The 22668-nt window shown below is 28.3% G+C and overlaps 1 protein-coding gene across 1 annotated transcript in view; it reads left to right on the top strand.

Moving 5' to 3' along the window:
- Positions 1–8094: 8094 nt before the first annotated feature.
- The window catches only part of LOC132936233 (hemicentin-1-like), a 281074-nt gene continuing 266500 nt past the window's right edge, over positions 8095–22668 (top strand). The window contains exon 1 of the mRNA XM_061002921.1: positions 8095–8229. The gene's annotated coding sequence lies outside the window, so the exon portion shown is untranslated. The remainder of the gene's footprint in view (positions 8230–22668) is intronic.

The raw sequence follows: 22668 nt of genomic DNA, 5'->3' as shown, positions 1-22668 counted from the left end.
AATCTGCTGCTTCAGTTCTTCTTGCTGCTTCTGATTCTCCTCACGTTTTCTTTAATTTTAACAAATCCGTTTTCATTCAAATTGATGAGTTCCTGAAGTCATTTAATTGGACTGATACTCTTTCACCTCTATCTGCTAATGATGCGGCATCTACACTATATGACTCCCTTCATTATTGTGTCCTAAACTTTGTTCCACAAGTTGACTTCAAAAAATCTGAATTTCCATTATGGTTTTTTAACCAACTAAAGATTACTGTGCAGTTGAAAAGAAAGGCTCATGCTCTTTACAGATCAACGTAAAGTCCAATTGATATTACTCCCGTTTCTAAAATGTACGTGCTCAATTCAAGTTTTTAACTAGGAAATGTCACTCCAAGTATATCGAAAATATTGAGTTCTCGATCCGAAAAAACCCAAAGACATTTTGGGATTTTGTTCGTAAAACCAAAAGTAGAAACACAATACCCGCAACAGTTAGGCTTGGTGATGCTTTTAGTAACGATAGAGCCAGTATGTGTGAGATGTTCTCCTCTAACTTTAGTTCCGTGTACTCTTTTACAGCAATCAATGTACGTGATCTTGAAGGGAAGGGACTACCTTATGAGGTCCTATCTTCTTGTCATGTGAGCCTATACAATGTCTTAATACGTCTTGGAAAGCTACAAAATATAAAATCAGTTGTCCCTGACGGTCTCTCAGGTTATTTTCTTTACTCTATAAGAGTTTATCTGTGTTACCCACTATTTCTTGTGATATGTATAGCTATAAGTAAGCTATATGAAGGTTTATTTCCAGAAAATCACCCAATTTTTAAATCGGGTGACACTATAGATGTCTCGAACTGCAGGCCGGTTTCTATTATTAGCCATTTATCTAAGCTAATGGAATCCATTGTTTAAAGTAGTATATCACGTCCAGTTAGTTGTATTTTAATTGATGCGCAGCATGGTTTTAGACCAGGGCGCTCAACCACTACATGCTATGTCATTTTCTCAGAGTATTTCATGGATGCGTTCCGTGATCACTCTCAAGTTGACGTGATTTATACGGACTTCACCAAAGCGTTCAACCGTGTTAATCACTCTGCTCTTATAACGATACTAAAATCAGTAGGTCTTGGGGAGTCGCTAATAGCTTGGTTCAGATCGTACCTTTTCAATATAACACAATATGTAAAAATTAACGGTGTTTGCTCTAAACCAGTAAATATAACGTCAGGTGTCTCTCAAAGAGGGCACTTCTCTCCGGTCCTCTTCTCTTTATTTGTAAACAGTGTTAAAAATGTCTTAAAACACTGCCAATTACTCATGTTAGCCGATGGTATAAAGTTGTTCCACCGTATCAGTACCCCTCAGGATTGCATCCTTCTTCAAGATGACCTCAACTCCTTGGTCACCTGGGCTGCAACCCACAGGTTGGATCTCTGTATCCCTAAATGCACTTTTATGGCTTTTTATCGTTCACTTAGTTGTCCTATTAGTTTTAACTATTCTATATCTGGTGTAATCCTTGAATCTGCTGGTGAGTATATAAAATATTGGGTATAAAATTTGATCGCTGTCTTAAGTTAAATGCTCACTTAGAAATAATTTCTTGTAAAGCCATGAAAATGATAGGTTTCTTGCTCAGAATTTCTATGGACTTCAATCTGTCTAGTTCTCTAAAAGTACTTTTTTTCTCATTTGTTCGTTCCATACTAGATTATGGAGCTGTACTTTGGTGCCCAGAAACCATAAATGACAGCTACCAACTTGAAAGAGTACAACGCAAGTTTCTGAATTGTGCATCTTACAGGTTATCTATCGATTGTCCGCCTCATGACTATAATCTAGTACTTTGCCACCTAGGCTTGACCACGCTGGCTGACAAGAGAATTAAAAAAAACCTATCATTTTTGGCAAAACTGATTGATGGTCGAATTGTTCTTTTAAACAAACTTAATTTTAGAATCCCAGTTTTTAATTCTCGTAGTGTTTTCCCCTTCCACATTCCCTTTTGTTCTATAAATTATTTGTTAAACAATCCTATGTTACGCATGATAAGATTAGCGAACGAGGATCCATCGTTTCTATTGAGGGACTAAACCAGTCCTAAGGTAACGCTATCACCCTATAGTGTTAATTTAATTTTTATATTTTATACTGTGCATACTTTGGTTTTATGATTAATTTCATTATTTGTATTGGGCTCGTCCCGTTTCATAAGCAAATAAATAAATAATATAATAGTCACTATTCATTTCTGATTAATCACGCGCAATGGGTAAAACAATTTAATACAAAATCAGAAGTGTTTCACCCTTCTTCTGGTGTCCCTTAAGGTGGATATTTGTCCCCTTTGCTTTTTACGCTGTTTGTTTAGTGATTTTTCATCTCTTAAGCATTGCCAGCTGTTACGCTTTTCAGATGACATGCAATTATTTATGAAAGTAAACTCAATAACTGATTGTCTTTACCTACAAGACCTCAATAACTTCGTCAGTTTGTCAGAATCACTTGGTGTGACTCTTAACATTAGCAAATGCAGATATATGACATTCACCCGTCACTGAACTCCTATTCATTCCTATACACCATTAACGGTACTAACTTGTGTCCTATTGTCACTAGCGTATGTAATCTCGGCATTACTCCATCCCTTTGTCCTCGGGCAGTCACACTCATATTGATAATATCACTTGTGAAGCACTTAAGGTTGTAAGTTTTATTAAAAGAATAAATTGCTTGTTAATTTAAACTTTCCAATTCTCTTAAAGCAATTTATTGTGCACTCGTTAAGCCTATTATTGAATATGGCTCTATAGTTTGGGATCCTCGGACTGCTGAGGCTTACAAGTTCCTTGAACGTGTCCAGCAAAAGTTCCTTACCTTCGTTAAATTTAACTTTAACATTACTTGTGAACCTCATGATTACACTCCCGTCCTCCGTTTTCTATATCCCTCTACCCTATCCGATCATCGTAACCAATATAATTTATCTTTTCTTCGCATACTTCTCTCTGGCTCTATTGACTCCCCTTCCCTCCTTGCACTTATTTATATAAAGGTACTTATAGAAACACACGCAATAGTGCTCTTTTTTATATGCCACATTGCTCTGCAAATTATTTAAGAAATGAACCACTCTCGGTCAAAACGGTCAGTCAGCCTATGATATAACTATAATATTTGATGATATTAAGGTGAAGAAAGTAATTTATATATACCTATTTACATGAAAACTTGTTTTTAATTTTCAATCCTTAGCTATAAAAGTTGAACATTTTATAAATTTTTAACTAAAAAATAATTATTAAATTTTAAATGTGATAAATTTAAATTTCAAATGCTTATAAAAAAAACTGTGCCTATGTATTTTTAATATTTTTCAGCTGCTTTTCTAACAATATATCAGGAGCCTTGATTTTAAAATTGAAATCTGTCAATGTCCGTAAACAGCTCAAAAAAAGTCAAATTATTTTTAAAATTGTATGCTGTATAGAAAATTATAATATAAACATTCAGTGAAATTTTCAAGTACCTACAGTAATTTTTAATTACAATAAAATTACAAAACCACTACATGAGAAATCGAGTGAATATCTAATATTGTAAAAATATAAATTTCAAACGCTCATATAAATTTAATTTGATTTGCTTGTAGCCTTTTTTTTTTGATAAAGGTAGATAAACTTTTTCAAGAGTATAACATTTTTTTATCTGCAATTGTATTCGAAGAAACCTAATATTTAATTTGCAGTAAAATTGCCTATACAAAAACTCCTTCAACACTAAAATTTTTAAATAAGTTTTCATTGGTTTTCTGCTTTATCCTAACCAATTATTTATTTAAGTATTGCAGTATTAGAGTAAAAAGTAAAACATAGCATTGAAAAATTATATTTCTTTCAGTTGAATTAATATCGTACAATTTATAATTTTTGCCAAAACATGCCTTAAAAAGTTCAAAAATATGCATTTATATGCATTAAAAATACGCGGATTAAATAAAGAAAACATATAAGTACCTGGTATTGAAAAAATAATCAGCAAACAAATAGTATTATCTTTAAAACTGTGACTTAAGATACTATTGTGAACATAATTTATCAAATTTGATATTTCATTAATTGTATTTTGTCATTTACGACAAACAGGTGTACTTATTTGTGTTCAAATTTTTAACATAAAACGAGCAGATAACTGCCATACATTATTTTTTTTTATTGACTATTATAAATTTTCATAAAATAAAATACCCAATTGAAATAATTAAATATCTTTACATTAATATTAAGATATAGTTAGGTATATAAGTTTAGAACCAGTCTCATGTAGTGTAGTAACAACTTATTGTTGTGCAGTTATCTCTATAGTAAATATAGGTTAGTTTTTTTATTTTTTTTCTACTTACATGAGAGTGAATAATGCCAAAAGCGAAAGAAAAATTAACATACTTTTAGAAGTCCGATTTCAATTTTGAAAACTAATTTGAATTCAATAACTTTTTTCTATGTTTTTTAGGAAATAGATTTTCGATATTTTGTAAAGTTTTTGTAGTACAGTTGCAAATTAATTTACTTAATTTCTCGAAATGAACTTGTTCTTTAAAGGTTCAAAGTGTTAAAAAAATTAAAAAGTTTTTCCTACAAAACATAGAAAAGAAGTTATTAAATTCAAATTAGTCTTAAAAATTGAAATCGGACTTTTAGAAGTATGTTTATTATTCTTTCGCATATTGGTCTAAATGCACGCATTCGTCCTGACGTGAGCTTAACATTTTTACCCATCGCAAAAAAAGTGTACAACGCCGCTAAAGAAGTTTACACTTCAAAAAAATCTATATTTTATAAAATATCTAGTATACCATAAATATGAATTTGATAAAAAATATGTGTAAAAAATCGATATATACATTAAATAAATGTTAATAAAAAGTTTTATTAATAAAAAATCCATAATGTTAGGTGGCATTTTGATCCGAGGACTAGTTTGGGAATAAGTTCCTCCTTCGCAATAATTATTTCCATCATTCATTAAAATTATTAGTTAAATATGTGATTCATAATTTTAAAATAATAATATTATAGGTAGGTAGGTAAGTAAAAAATAAACGAATCCTATGTTAGTTACTAATTGTTTGATAGATGATACGAATATACATAAAATAATTTATAGAAAAATAATAATATTATGTAATATATTATGATTGTGAAAGTACATAAAAAATAAATAGTTAAAACTTCAACAAAAGCAATCGATACACTAATCAAGTTTTAGAAATGAAACGGAACTCGCTGTCAGCTATTTTAATATAATCATAAATAATTTATTATGTAAATAATATAATTGTATCAGCTAATAAACCCAACGGTTGGTGGAACAATATTTGCATCATATGAAATTATTTTTAAGAATCAAACAAAATTAAATATAATATATATTATATTATAAAACAATAATCGATTGAGCATAATATTTTCATAAGTATCCTTAAAATCCTTATCCATAATAGGCAGTGTATTGAAGTGTGATCGTGTAATCATTGTTAATTACCTCCGTTGTGAATACACTACTTATAGTATATTTGAAATAACTTTTCGATTACTAACCATAAATTGTGTCATTATTATCATATATTAATACAAAGTGTGATACAAACTTCTGTTTTTCAGAAAAGACCTCTGTTTTAATGTAAATTATTTAGTAGATCATTTGTATGTTTGAAGTACCTTATTCAAAATTCGTACGAGTAGTTTGTCAGTTATTAAAAAGCTTATGCTAAGTTTAAGTCTAATAGTCCTTAAAAATGGTTTCACAAAAATAAAAATAAAAAATACATTTAATATTAGATATAGTATTTATTATAACTTGGACCATTTTTAGAAATTAACTATTAATATTGACGGGTGGATAATATTAATCATTACAATATTCAAAACTCTATAGCCCTATATATATTCCAAACCAATTGCCATTATCTTATTATCCTTATACTTTATTTACCTTATACTAGGTAAGATATAACTAAAAAATATTCGTGCAAATTTTGATTCAGTAATATTATAGGTACCATCGGTAGGTACTGTTATAAACGCAAAACATGTAAAGACATGTTTGGCAGACACATTTTCAAAAAAATAACAAACACGCATTGTCGGGTGGAAAAAATCAGCAACGATATATTATTATGTAATGTACGCCATTACTGTTTATATCACCACAAGACACACATCTTAATGAACCTAATTAAAAAAAATTCAAGAATTTGAAAATATGGTGTATAAGCAGGGCTTGAAACCGTTATTAATTGAATAAAACCGACAATTTTTTTGATACTGGTTATTGGTTTTATACCGGTCCTGTTACCTAACCAATTACCGGTACTATATTCAAAATTACAGGTTACCGTTAAGTGATAACCGCTTCCAAAAAATTTCGGTTGATGGTAACCGATTAAATACCGGTTTTCTAAAAAAAAAAATTGTACTACACCTTTGTACCCGTATACTTAAAAGAATATTCGTGTTGTTATAGGAATTAAGCTATTTTTAGATTTCCCAGTACAATATATGATGAGGGAGACCGGGACTATCGACTATCGAGTACCGTCATTACCAACCAAGATATTTTATGTCGTAGGTAGGTAGGAAATAGAAATGTAGAATACCAATTATTTTAATTATTATTATAAGAATTTAGACTAGGGAAAAAAACGAAGATATTATAATAGTATGATTTAAGAATAGTTTTAAAAAGTTATTATTTATTAAACCATTAGTAGCTACGAACGTATAATCATTTATGTATAGCTAAAATAAATTAAACATATTATTATTATAGTTCATACGTAACGGTAGCCAGTATTTATAAATACCGGTAATCGGTTCTTAACCGGTTAAACCATATTACGTTATTATAACGTTTTATGTTAGATGAACAACTGTCACGGTAACCGGTAACCGATAACCGGGATTACGAATAGGTTTGTAATATCGGTAACCGATTATAGATTCCCCGAAATTCCGGGAAATTACCTAACCGGTTTCAAGCCCTGTGTATAAGTATATTTAAAAATATCAAAAATCAGATTTGAATAACAGCGTTGTTGAAATAGAAAAAAAGAGGATGGGCATGCTCGGTGAATCACCCTGTGTGTTATAATATTGTATGCTTAAACTCGGACACATTTTTAAACATAATAGGTATACCGCAGTGATATATTGACGATATTGTTATGATCGTTTGCACCGCACACGCGCCAAACCGTGAGTATTATAGGTACCATCAGTTGTAGGTACTGTTATAAACGCAAAACATATAGAGACATAAACATGGCAGACACATTTTCAGAAAAAAAAAACGAACACGCATTGCCATTATCTTATTATCCTTATACTTTATTTACCTTATACTAGGTAAGATATAACTAAAAAATATTCGTGCAAATTTTGATTCAGTAATATTATAGGTACCATCAGTAGGTACTGTTATAAACGCAAAACATATAGAGACATAAACATGGCAGACCCATTTTCAGAAAAAAAAAAACAAACACGCATTGTCGGGTGGAAAAAATCAGCAACGATATATTATTACGTAATGTTCACCATCACTGTATTACTTTTTCGTCGTAACTAACACGGCGATGCCACTCCGCGCACTCGACGCGTATCGGAAGTACATAATATCGGAAGCGCATAAACATTTATATATATATATATATATATATATATATTATAAAGGCCGTGTTGTGCCCGCTTGCTGTATGATATAGGTACGTGTAAAACGGCTATATCATAACGGCGTTTAATCGACATCATAATAATAGTAATAATAATAAATTATATAATATAAAACACTATAATTTCACGCCGCCTCAGCTCCGTCGTCGTCGTCGAACTGCTAAAAACGTACGCCGCCGCTGTAAGCTCCTGGGGGGTGGGGGGGGGAGAGAGGAGGGAGAGGGGGGCGAAACGCGAGTACCTACCCTTATACGTCATATAATATTATTGTACGGCCGCGGCACATATACCACCCGCCGCCGTATGGCGCTGCCGATTCAAACTTTAAACGGCCGTGCCGCCCGACGAAAGCAGTGTCAGCCGAACACGACGGGCGGCCAGACGTAGCCGACCGGAAGTGTAGCACGCCGCCGCCGCCGCCGCCACAATATCCTTCGCCGGTCCCGCGAGCAGCACGTGCCGCGAAGTCAGCGCGTGTCTCCGTCCAGCTCGTCTCTTCCGCAAGTGAGTACCTACCGCCGCCGTACCTATATATAATATCATAATATTGTAGTCTTATGTTATCATCATTATTATTGATTTATTTTTATTGTACATTTTTTTTTTTTTTTTTTCATTATTATTCGTTATCATCTATCGTTGTTGAATGATATCCGGTTATCCATTGACGGTAATATTAATGTAATACGCGAATACAACGCGCGCAAGAACAATTGTGTCGATAGTCTGTTATAATGATGATGACAATGATGATAGGTATAGGTAATAATATAGTAATACCGATTACAAATAATAATATTTATGATAACTGTAGTCGATTATGATGTTGATATTGGCCAACTCAAACCCGTTTTGCGGGTGGTAAATAATAACAACTGCCCACGTACATTCGATATAATATTGTCCGTTCAAAATGACAGATCAAAAAAAAAAAAAAATATCCTTTAGACATAATTAGACGACATGAAAAATAATATAATATTAGAACATTATTTCTGTACACAAAATAAAATAATATATTATATACTACAAAATTATGTCACATAAAAGAAAGATTCCAATATCGCATATTTTGTCCGTAATGAAATTGTACCTATAAGGTATGTTGCGGATCAGCAAAAAAATATATAAATGTATACGTTTAATAATAACTAGGGATAACTGTATCAAGACTCCCGAGAAAAAATGTTAGTTTTTTTTTAAATACCTACTTAATACTGCTAATAGTCATTAATTTAACTTGAATTTAGTCGTGTATAAGTATTAATTTAGACTCCGAGTCTAAATTAAATACTTCGAGTATTGGTTAAAAATTAAAATGGTTTTACTATGATGTGTATTGTGTAGGTATTTTAATCGGAGCAATGAATATAATATTTGCGCAGCAACAATATGTTTTTTTATTTATTTATTTTTCTGTCATCATTTCTTTTCAGAGTGACAAAACATTCTTCACTTTTGATCTTTGATAGTAGTTTTTGGTAGAAAATTGGATTTAGTTATTCATAAGTTGTCCATAAAGTAATTCAAAAATATCAAAAACGAACAGAATGTTTTTTTAAAATCATTTTAAATTTCGCCAGAATCACAAAATTGGAAAAAAAAATGTTATAGTTTGTTGTAAATTTATAACATTTTAAATTTGAATACCTTCTACTTAAAATTTGAAAACAAGATATTTAATGATTTTTTTTTCATGGAATCAAAAAAAATATAAAATAATAAAACATATTAAATGGTACCTATTATATGTACTTTTATTTTTTAACAGCGTTTGAAATTTAAATTCCGATATTCAACAAATGTTAATTTGAATTTCTAATGAAATGTAAAATAACGATTTCTCCGTGAACAGTTTTTGTTATTTTGTAATATGTCATTCAAAAATATTATTCATAGAAACTTGAAACATTCCACCATTGCTTGAATTATCTTTTTCTATACACCATTTTACCTAATATTTAGACTAAAATAAAATTAAGCTGTTTATATAACGCACCATTCTATGGTACGTCAGAATTTTAGACTCACAAGTTACCTAATAACAATGATACAATATGGTACTATATTCTAATAATTAACAATATACACGTGATATTTTTGGAATAAACTAGTTTTTAACGTTACCGCTCAGAATCGTTTTTCGTGTGCGATGATTTATCATTCAACTCTCCAATTAAATACATCCATACGTGTCCTATTCAATATCGAGATACAATCGAAATCTACTAGACAGCAGAGCGATAGGACGTCTCCAGTCAATAGTATACTTTTCTGTGCATGTCGTTATGTTTTAAGTAGGAAAATATATCAGTAAAAAATATTCAATCGTCGTCTTTGCAGAGGACGGTTTCTGGTATAGTACCTACGTCCTACATCGTAGTATAATAGGTACCTACATCGTATAATCAAATATTATATTATTCATTTTACTAAAACAAACATTGAGATGACTTACGATTCACATTATTCGGGTTCCAATTAGTTTTGTTTCTAATACTGTGTCACATATTATATATCTTGTCGTGTCGCCTCTCGACTCACGTATATTATGGTATACGCGTAGTTACTGGATGTGATCTTCTAGCCTTACCTGTCATAACCTTACCATATTATTCCCCTCGCTGAGAGTATAATTGTATACTATTATGTCTGCCACGATTCGTGGGTATACTTATTACGTTTCAAGAGCGGTCGTGATCGTAACCGTTGATGTTTGAATATTTTAAATTAATTCTGGTTTTAGTGCATGATAGAAATAAGAAATTGTGCACATTAGTATTGATTTTTTTTCTAAGATGAACTTTAAACATGCAATATAAAAAATAAGTATACAAGCAAACAATTAACCTTTTCAATCTAAAGAAAAGAGAAAAACTGTTTAATATTACAATTTAATGTGGTAATGTTGTTCATAATTTCGTTATTTTTACGCTGGCACACTACAATATAACTTATTATAACATCATTTTAAACTTGATCTCAGGGATTGTATGGTAATTTCCGTTTATACTATACCTAGCGCATAGGAGCGACTTTAATAGAGTAGGAGGTACCCATATTATATTGACTAGGTTTTTTTCTTTTATTGTTTGACATTTCTACAAAGCAATTGAAATACGACACTTGATCAACATACAGTTTTTTCACGATATCTATGAGTATCAGAACGACATTTCATATAATATTGGTTTAAATGGTTAATACACACGACGTGAGAATAATAAACTATGATGGTGATTGAGATCATTACCACGAGACACGACACATCGGTACCTAATGTAATAGTAATATAAAATATTTTACCGGTAGTACATTTAAAAACACTCAATCGACACGACGGCGTAGTATAAAAAAAATTATACGATTAATAAAATATATTATAAAGTTAAAAGTTCTATTGACGTTCAATATGTGTCAGAGACATGGCCAGTGCCCGAAGGGTACGTGGTCAAAGGGGAAAACCAAAAGGACCTTTAATTGAAACACACGATCACTCGTCGTCATCCAATCGGAATTAGTACAACACTGTGCGAAGCGGAAGTTGTGTGCGTATATTTTGTGGTTGGGAAAAAAAAACAGAACGATCGGTCTGCCGACGGTGTGGGTCGTGCTTGTCGCATACGACATTACAACATTACGCCTAGCATGACCTATTCGGTTGGGGTAAGTCGGAAGACGACTGTGTACAGTGTGGTCGATATAGCGTGTGCGTGTAATGATACGGAGCGGTCGTGATAGTGAGCGTTTCAAACAACCATACAACCGAACGAATAATATTTTTTTGAGTAATATGACAAAACAAAACAGTTGTTTGTACTATAAAAATAGTATGATTGACTGTACATTATAATTTCTATAGGGATAGCTATAAGATTAATCAGATTTACTAAAATATTATAGTCAAGTTATTATAGTTATTCGAACTGAAATATGCTATTTCAACTATATTTTTTAGTTAACTCAAACATTACAAACTGCATTAACTATAAAATATAGTAAACCTAACCATAACTCATAACTATATTTATATAGTAATAATAAGTAAATAATTTTAGTTATTTTACCTATTAAATAGTTATATTTACTATAATTTGTTTAACTATAATATTATAGTAATTTTTTTTCCTTGCAGAGTTTTAATATCTAATGTAATTCATTAAACTTATTTTTATTTTATTTTAGAAAATATTTGATCATTTTGGAATAGGTAGGTACAGTTAAATGCACCAAACTAAAGTATTATATTATAATCATATACATTAATTATAAACATGTGTTTATAAATCAAAATATTGGTGTAAAAAGAATATTATCGGTACACAATATTTATGTTTTTTTTTTAAATAATGAATAATGATGTACCTGCTATCATTGATTAATAAAGTGAATAGATTATAATATTATATTTATATTAAAAAACAATATCGTATTCAGATTAAGTGCTTAATATTTTGTATTTTGTATTTATTTAATGCTTACTGAAGCGTATAATAATGTAACTATTTATTAAACAATAATGGTTGTTATCTCTATTGTTTGATATAATGATTAAATTATCCATTTATCGATAAAAAAATATTTAAATCGAATATAGATTTAAAATGTTTCACGATATCAGATTAACCACGGTTTAATATAAATTGTATTATATTGTGAGGCGTTTAATATTATAACATTATATTTACAGTTTCTGAATATAAAAATATTATGAAATATAATATCCAATATATTGACCTACTCAATGACGAGTTATCCACGAAATCTTCTATAATGTAGAAATAATTCCCCAGCTCTTCATATTTTAATAACATTAATGTGTATGATAAATATTTGTAATATTAATATTATTGCAATAAATTATATATTTTATACATTATAAAAAGGCAATAATAAATGTTTAACAAACAGTTCAAAATGTACAATAATTATGGATTCTTATTGGAAAACTTTCTTATAACCTGATATTTTTATATATCTAAGGATTTAGGAGATTCCAATTCACAAAATATTAATATAAACTTGATAGAAGTTTTACCAAATACATTTTCACCTTGAGTTGTATTCAAAGGCAATGGTTTGAAAAATGTTACACTAAAAAAAAAAAACGAAAGAAATCCTACATCTGGTGTCTGGAAAGTATTAATCAATCAGTCAATGTGGTATCTAACAAAACCGGTGAAAAATGTTAATCTAAAAAATCACTTGATACACATTGAATTTGTTGGCGGTATTATTAAAAATCACAGGTATCTAAAACGACGAATAACGATTTAATTACGTATTATATATTTAACATAATATTATTATACTTGGTTTATGTAAAATAATAAATATAGATACAGGAATACAGAATAATACAAATTAATTTAGTATTTCTGCAATAGGTAGGTATTATTGTTTAAAACTTAAAGTTGTTGTTGAAACTTCAAATAGTAACTACTTTTAGAATGTTAAATTCAGGCTGGTGAAAATAATAAGAAGAATATGCTAATGGCTCAGTATACCAATTAATAATATAATTTATACCATAGAATTTTGCTTTCAAATTTTTAAAAAACATGGGATACACTTAGATAGTATGATTGTATTACAAATATCTACAGATGTTTATTGCTATTTATAAATTTTATAATATTACATAATGTATTAAATACTATTATAGGTAAATATAATACTGAATTAAATACTAAATTGAATAACATTTATAGTAAGTATGCAAAAATAAAAATTACTTATACATTATAAATTAATAACGAAAATGACTGACTGATTGCCTAGCTATGTTATAATATTATATTAACGATGACGAAATAATTAAAATGAAATAATAAATAATATATTACGATATTTAGACGTACCTTGGAGGTTTAATACGTTTGAATTTCAAAAACATTTGAATAATACAGACTTATTTTGTTTACCATCTTTAAAATTTAGAACTTGAACCATTGGACATTTTTTTGCTTGTCGTTGGAAAATAATAACAGTAGTTCCCCAATATTGTGCACAGATTGAACAAAATAATCCATATAATTCCACAACTTGGAACTTTTATTTTGTTACTGTTGGTATCTGTTCTTGGAAATATTTACAAAACATTTCAGGTACCTAACAAATAACAATACATTTCGTTGTATCAACATATTTTATTAAATTATCTTGGATTATATTCTACAACGTAAATTCTTTGTGAACTTATACGATTTCATCAAATAATATGTGATAATATAAAACTAATGCGCATCACATACTAAACAGATTTTGAGTGGGGGAAAAAATTACCAAAAAATCCCATTTTGTACGATAAAAGGTAAAACTAATTTTTAAAATCGTAGAATTGAGAATCACAGAACGAGTTTCGGCCTAAATATTGTAAACAAAATATTTTTTCGTAATTTTGAAAATCTCTAAAATTAATCCTTAATTCTAACATCACTTAGAAGCATTGGCGCAACTAGGGAGGGTGGCTCTCTGTCCTTAGCACCCCCTAAGTCAAAATTAGCACCGCCTAAAAAATCGTTAGGTGATAGGTCCCATTGGGTCACAAAAAAACCTGGAGCTAAAGCAACCCCTAGTTCAAATGTCTAGGTGCGCCAATGCTTAGAAGTAATATTATTATAATGTGGATTATGTATTTATCTCAGTATTTTATGAACGGAGATTTGGTTTTGAGTTATAATGTGGCACTTAGGTATTTAATAATTAAACGATAAGGAACATGTATGTATGTAGGTACTCTAATAATATTATATTATAACACATGATTTTTATGAGAAATCCGTTTTATAACACATGACTAGAGTTAGGATGTTGATGACTTTTGCATTTTTTTTCCTTTTATTCTGTACAATGCTATCCTAGCTAAAAATTTGTTTCATGCTCCCTTGATGCAGAATATTCTAATTTTACTTTGCATTTTTTTGCATTTTTTGCATTTTTAGCTATAAATGCATTTTTTTTGTTTTTTAACGTCAATTTTCAACATTTTCAAGTCATTTTTTCATCTTTTAGGGCATTTTTCGTACTTTTTATACAATGTGGGGCATTTTTTCACAAATTATAGATTTTAGGGCAAATGTTACATCCAAGTTTGGAAACAAATTTAATTTATTAAAATCTAACTTTGGATTTGGACTATTAGTAAAAATTTATATCATTTTATCGCGTTCCGATAAGATTTACTCTTTGAGTGCTGGGGAACATGGATAAATGCAGCAAATTATTATTGTGAGCATTTATCTGATATAAAAAAAGTGATTCTGGAATTAGACAAAAATGATTCAGTCGCAATTAAAGACGCAATAGAACAAGTGTTAAACCCAAGTTTGGAAACAAATTTAATTTATTTAAAATCTAACTTTGGATTTATACCTTCGGAAATAACTCAGTTAGAGACGTCTGGGATGTTATTATCAGAGCCAATTAAATGCATAAAAAAAATTGAGTCTTTAATCCAAAAAGCTCCAAATAAAATCGGACAAACAATAGCAACCAAAATGGAGAATGTCATTTTAAAGAATAATGGATTTAAAATTGTAACTAATATCTCTGAAATGCTAGATGGCAAAAGCGCAAGAGGAGAAGATATTCCAGAAGATTTAACTACTGATGACATGACCTACTTCAAGTATGCACCCATAACGTCCGTTGATGTTGAAAGAAGTTTTTCATCATACAAAAATTTATTAACTGATCGACGTCGTCATCTTTTGTTTGATAACATCAGTCACATATTAATTGTACAATGCAACAATGCAATATGAATATTATTATAACATCAACATCCCAACACTAATAATAAAAATATTTTTAATATTATTTTTTTTTATTTATATTTTACTTTTTAATTTATTTTTAATATTGAAATTTATTTATACCCATATCTCTAATAAAAATTATTATTTATAAATAAGTTTTTTTACTTACTTAATTAGTATTTTAGATAATTTTTAAGGCCATTTTTTGAAGTTTTTAGGGCATTTTCGCACTTTTTTTAGGGCTTTTTTGCATTTTTTTTAGGGCATTTTTGTGTGTTTTTTAGGTCATCAACATCCTAACTCTACACATGACTCTTATGAGACTTAAATTTATAACACTTGACTTTCTAACACATGACTTTCGAACACTTGACATAGTACCCATTTAATGGAATTATGAATTTGATTCATGCATTATGTAGGTATGTATAAATATATTGTTAATTTATAAACGCTGAAATGCGTTGAACATGGAAAAGCAATAAAAATGTTGATTATCATACACACACAGCTATAAACGAAATAGCTGACCAACAGTATATATGTAGGGGTATATGTACCTTATAAGATCTACCGGTTAATGGATCTTTACCTCCTCTGTTATAGGGTGATAACGTTAAGGAAAATTGTGTATCGCAAGACATTATAATATTACAATAGCTTATGAAATCAATAGTTATGACTATAATGCCCACCAAACTCCATCGGTTACCTCATAAATTCATTGTAAAATATGCTCTTGAGAAACATAAAATGCTAAGTATAGATTAGTTGATGCACAGCTAAGAGTAGATGAGAAGATATATTTTTTTTAAATGTGCAAAAACATGCAAAAACATTAGATTTAACAAATTTAATTTGCGTATTTTATGTGAACAAGGAAAGGTCTGAAAAAGATTAGGGTAAACCGAAAAAATTTAAATCTTTACGACTTGTAGAATGTGATTGTAGATTTCTTGATGAATTTTTACCACTTTTAAATATATTACGTTCTTCTGATATCTGAAACAGTAATAGTTGTTGTTGTAACAATAGATAATTACACGAACGCAATATTATTAAATTAGGAAACAGTGATACAAATTCACTTTTATGGCATTTCTGAACTTCACTGCCCCAGGGATTGCGCAAATAAACAGTTACAGTAGACTGCTTTCTATGTCTAATGGTTAATCTGGCACTGGTGCTAATGTCCAATATAGGTACTAACAATGTAGAGATATTTTCAAGTGTTATTTGATCAAATTAGTTGATTCCGCCAATTTGAACAATAAAATAATATATTGTTTCCTAACTGACCGTTAAGTTATTTATAATACCATATATCATACGTTTGTTTGTTAACGATGTATTATGACGTAATCCATAATGTCGGTGGCCGATGCTGCTCATTAGGTACCTAATTTAAAATTAATAAATAAAAATGAAACTCGTTCAAAACATGTGCACTATATTGAGAAAATCATAAAAAATTGTCTTATTTTTATCTAAGATTTGATAATTTAATACAAGATTCCTCGTAAGTTTTCGTACTATCACCTAGGAATGTAAAATATTAATTTGTACAATCATTATTTTTTATGTATATTTTAAGTTCACATTTTATAAAATCGAATATTAAAACAAAAATTACAACTTCATTAATATTGTTATAATTCAAAAAACATTTTGCCGTAATATTATTTACTACTAAATACAATGAAATACTCAACTTATTATGAGATGGTTTTAAAAATAAATTCAACATACCACGTTACTGATAGAAAAATACTAGTAGGAGAATACATTTATAATAAAATACCATTATAAATACAGACTGATCTCTACTCGTAATCATTTTCTGTATACAATAATTTATCACTGAATTTAAATTTCACATGGTATTACTACTCATTGGTGAGGTTTATTCGTACCTACTAATAATAAGAGCAACTTCTCCGATGTATTTTTGTTTATTTTAATTTTCCAATATTAGGTACTTGAATAATTTATATTTATTTTTAGAATTATTCAAGTAATATTGGACAGTTAAAATATTAATTAAAATTATATTTATTCATAAGCAAATATATATTATATAATATATTATATTTTGTTTATACGTTCTATTAGTAAAATTCAAAAAGTATTAGTTGTATACAATATTTCTATGAAAATTATCAAAAACAGTTTTATCATTTTAGTTTTCAACGATTTGTTAATTTGAAATGGTTTCTTTTATTGTTTAAATAACGTGTAATCAATATAAATTCCACTATTTGTAATCATCGCTCAATTAGTTACCTATATAATTTCTATATTTGTGTCAGGTCCGCCTTATTCATTTGCCACCCAATCGTAGTTTGCTTTTTTTGTTTGACTATTACTATTCAATACATTTATCCTGAACATGCACCAATACTATTTGGATGTTGTATTGGTCGAATATTGTCTATAAAATAAATACTGCAACAAAAGTTGTATTAATATTAACAACATAAAATGAAAATAATTACAAGAAAGTTAATGGACAAAAATTATAATAGGAAAATAAACTGTATATAATATATCGTTCACGATTAACAAGTAATATTATTATATTAAAAGCTTTGTTAAATTGCATTGTAAAAAAAAAATTATGCAATTTAGCTGCTTGACTGTTGGGGTGAGGGTTGGCGTGGGAGCCCTGTGAGCCATACGGTGAGTGGTTTTACATTTTAAAACAATCATTACATCCGGAAATAAATTTAATGGCTTACAGTTATAAATTCTTAAATAGTTATTGTATTTAAAAATAAGTAATTAATCGTTTTCAAACAATCTTAACTTCGTAATATTTTGTGTACACAACGTAGGTAGGTAGGTATAATATATTACCAAGTACCTTGATGCATCCCTTCATTTTTTTTTTATATTTAAAACAATTATTATATCTAGTGCTAAGGACATTATGCCCTAAAAAACCTTAAAATATGCATGCATTTATGCCTTAAAGAATATCACTAAATATGCTATTAAAATATTATGCATTAAAAAAAAAAAATCATAGTATTGGAAAAAATTTATTTTAATATCTAGATAGTATTTGTAAAATTATAAATTGAAATGTATAGTAAAAAAAAACTTGCGTATTAATAAATATTAAATTTTTTTTTCCGATGTGTTTTCTTCTTACATACTTGTGTGGAGCACCAATAAGTAACAATACAAGTGAGGAAAACAAACACTAATTATAAAATATTTATTTCATATAAATAATACCAACATACTATAATATCTCAGATTCAAGAAATCTATTGGAAATTAGTTTTTTTTTTTATATAAAATCGTAAAACTTACAGCTTTATACAAAAAAAAATGGTCTAGTATGCAAAATATGCAATTATTAATTTTAAATATAAACTCGTATTGCTATGAAACAAATTTCTATATTGCTTAGCTATATTTTTAATGATTATTAAAAAAAAAAGGCAAATTCTAGGAGTCCCTAGCCCTATTTTAAAAATATACTACACTTCAAATTTTAAACTATAATAATTTATTCGAATATTGGTAATAATAGAAATATTATGTCGTTTTAACATAATATTTTGTTTATGTGATCTGTAAAATGCGTTTAACAAAATGAATCTGTATATTTATTAAAAGGCAGCAATTCAAGGAAATTTCTAGTCTCGTTCCAATGGCAGCCGTACGGAAAAAATAAAATCAAACCATTTCAACAAACAAAAACTACTTTACAGGAAATACTTTCACACTTTGCGAAGTAGTCAGATTTTGATATTTTTTTTTTCATTTGAAAAATATGAAGACTTTATTTATGTTGTATCTATTAGACTTTTGAATTTATTTAAAATAGCACCAGAATAATATATTAAAGAGTACTGTGTGATTATCAAGACGGTTATTACAACTCGTGTAAATAGAGTTTAGAAAATCAGAGTCCAATGTAACCTGGGTAAAGTTTTCATTTTTAAAATAAAAAAAATTATTAAAATTTGACTATTTTGCAAAGTGTGAGAGCTTACACTGTTTGATATAATGTTTGTATTAAAAAGGTATCGGAGTGGCCACCTTTAATTTGTAGATAATATCGAGTACATTAATGACTAATACAGATTTAAAAGGCCTTCTAAAGTAGGTGGTTCGTTGTGAAATAGATATATGTATAAAATGTTTAAATAATCCTTCTAGTTATTAAACATTTCAAGTATTAGAATAGAAAATTGTATATTTTATTAAAACTTAAAAACAATATAACATTTTACCTGAAATGAATCATAAATGTTTATTAATAATTTCAATGACAGAATATATTATATAATAATTATTAAGTTGTATAATATACATTGTATATTATTCAAACTCGTTTGATATTTTAGGTAGGTACTTTAAAGGTACTAGGTACTAAAATAAATATTTTTATGGTAATTATTAATAAGAAATTCAAACATTTTATTCAAATGATTAAGTACCAATTTACTGTTATTTCAGAATTGTATTTTTTTTTTTTTATAATGAATCGGAAAAAGACATTTTAAATATTCTTTCAATACATAAATTAAATTAAGCTCTGTTTGTTTTTAAAAGATAACTGCATAGTTCTAAGCTAGTTTATTGGAAAAAAAACTATAAGCAAAATAAAAGCAATATTTTTCCCAAGATTATTTAATAAAAACCTATACATACCAATTTGTTTATAGAGTATAGAAACAGAAACATTGAAAGTTTCCATCGATTTTTTTATACTTTTAAGTTTTTATTCAAAAAGTTATTCCACCGTAATAATAATTTATTTATATTAATACAATGATAAGTGATGGATACATTTCTTAATGTTGAATCACCAAAAATAATTTCTATTAACAGAAACTAGTTAGTTAAAATACAATTTATAATAATAATTAGTACCTAGTAGGAAATTAAATGATGGTGGTGAACAGTATTTTAATCGTAATATAATACCTATAGGGCTATAGGTACTATTTAATATCTGGTAGATCTGGTACACAATGCAATATTTATTGAAGCAACTGTTAATAAGTTTGGAGAACAATTCACATATTAATTTACTTGATTAAATAAGTCAGTAAGATTAACTTGATTGAGAAAAGTATAATATAAAATCTGATTTTGATGAGTCATTTAAGGCAATTGAAGAACCATGAAAAAGTAAACAACAAAACTCTAAATAAATTTGTTTTAAAAAACATGCTTACTACTTAGTAATATTATTCAATATTTTTTAACCATAAGTTTAAAATGAATAATTGGAGTTTACAAAATAATTGATGTGTTGCCACTGACTACATTAAAGTTTGTTATTTCCAGTTGGTCGTAAAAATGTTTTTTATACATTCGGTATATTCATAAATTTACTTTAAGCACGTAACTCAATAAAAAGAGCTAGTGGGTTTCAACTACAGATTGTTTCTATGTATTTATGTCTGGTTTCTGAAGTTAATCAAGTTAAAATGGAGGTTATTCGAGACCAGTGCAACGCACATTTAAAATATTGTACTTTAAATATATTTGTTGATATTGTTGCTTAAAGGTTGGACCTAAGTTATACCAATAACTCATATTACCGTGGAAACATTCACCATAATATACATTCTCATTGGATGGTTTTCAATAATTAATTTTTAAATAGTTATCCAACATTTCCAATAATAACAAGTCATCCTCCTCCAGATCATTAAAATATGCATAGGTTTACATTTATACCCGCAACCGAAAAATAAACAATACCTATTACTATACGTGAACCTTTTCTATATTAAACTAATATTATTTTTATTATGATTTTAATTATGCTTCAAGTACTGCGTGGACATTAACTAAGCATTACATACTTTATTCGTGTACAAAAAAAAATAAAAAATAACTATACATATATAAATAAAATATGTTTTTAATTAATTTATTTAATAATCTTTTATTTTAAATAAGATAGTTTCGATTATTAACTATTAAAATAAAATGGAAAGTTATAAAACTGCGTTTGGAAAAATAATTCCAGAAAATAATTAATTTATACTAATATCATTTTTATCAATATTATTTTAGATTCTGAGTGGAGCAATTAAAAGTATTGCTTTAGAGAGTGTGTTGTTGGTCTTCGATTTTTTATGGATTCAAATTGCTAAACTTCAACTTTGAGGGTGATATCTGGTAGCAAATTGGATTTTTGGACTTTGGAGATGTAAATTTAAAAAATAAACTATACTTTTCAAAATATCCGGAAAAACAAAAAAGTTGGCAACCACTCGTTGTAAAAATAGGCAATAGCTAAAGATGAATTTTAATATTCTGGAAAAGTAATTGTATGCATTGAAATTGAATGACACACGTAAAATAATCATAAATATTAGTAGGTACCTTTCCAGTGTTTCGATCAAGCGAACATTTTTTGATCGAAATTTCGAGAAAAAAAAAATCGAAAATTTAAAATGTCTTATAAATTGTTCAACAAATAGGCTTAAACTATTTTGGAAATTTAACAAGTATAGAAAAAACTAATACAAAAATCGGGCAAGTGGGTAGGTACGCTGTCGTCTAGAAGGGTTCGCAGTAACGGATGGGTTAAACTTGAATTCAATGATATACAATCATATTGTACACGGAAAACGATTCTAAACGACCACGGCATGTCAGCCTATAATACCTATACTTAGTTTATTTAATAATATTTTTGTTATTTAAGTAATTTGTTTAACTATTAGACATTAGTGTTATAAGTGTTTGAGTATGAAATATTTCACAAAAGCATTCAACTTTGAATTTTTTTTTAATACAAATATTAATGATGGTTATTTTATTATTCATCAGTTATAATATAGTACAAGAGTACTAGGTATAATCATTGATATTAATGGAATATGAGTGCTGTGGTTGACATATAATACGATAGGTATATAATATGTAGAATATTGTATATTTCAACATTTAAACATTTTTCTATGTTTTTTCCCAATATAAACATTTTTAATACCATTTTAAATGGTATACATAATGGTATACATATTATATTTTTTTATCTTCTAGACGTACTCTAAAACTGTTACACGGTCTCCAAACCGTAGTCGACAATTTGAATAAGCGTATCTATTTATGGCTTTATAATTTACTCGGTTATCAGAGCAACGCTTCTGATTTTATTCATGGTTATTCAGTGAAATGTCTATTTTTCAACGGTGTAGTC

The sequence above is a fragment of the Metopolophium dirhodum genome, chromosome 1, assembly GCF_019925205.1.
Source record: "Metopolophium dirhodum isolate CAU chromosome 1, ASM1992520v1, whole genome shotgun sequence".
In the NCBI taxonomy this organism is placed as follows: Eukaryota; Metazoa; Arthropoda; class Insecta; order Hemiptera; family Aphididae; genus Metopolophium; species Metopolophium dirhodum.
This window is presented reverse-complemented; position numbering and strand designations above follow the sequence as displayed.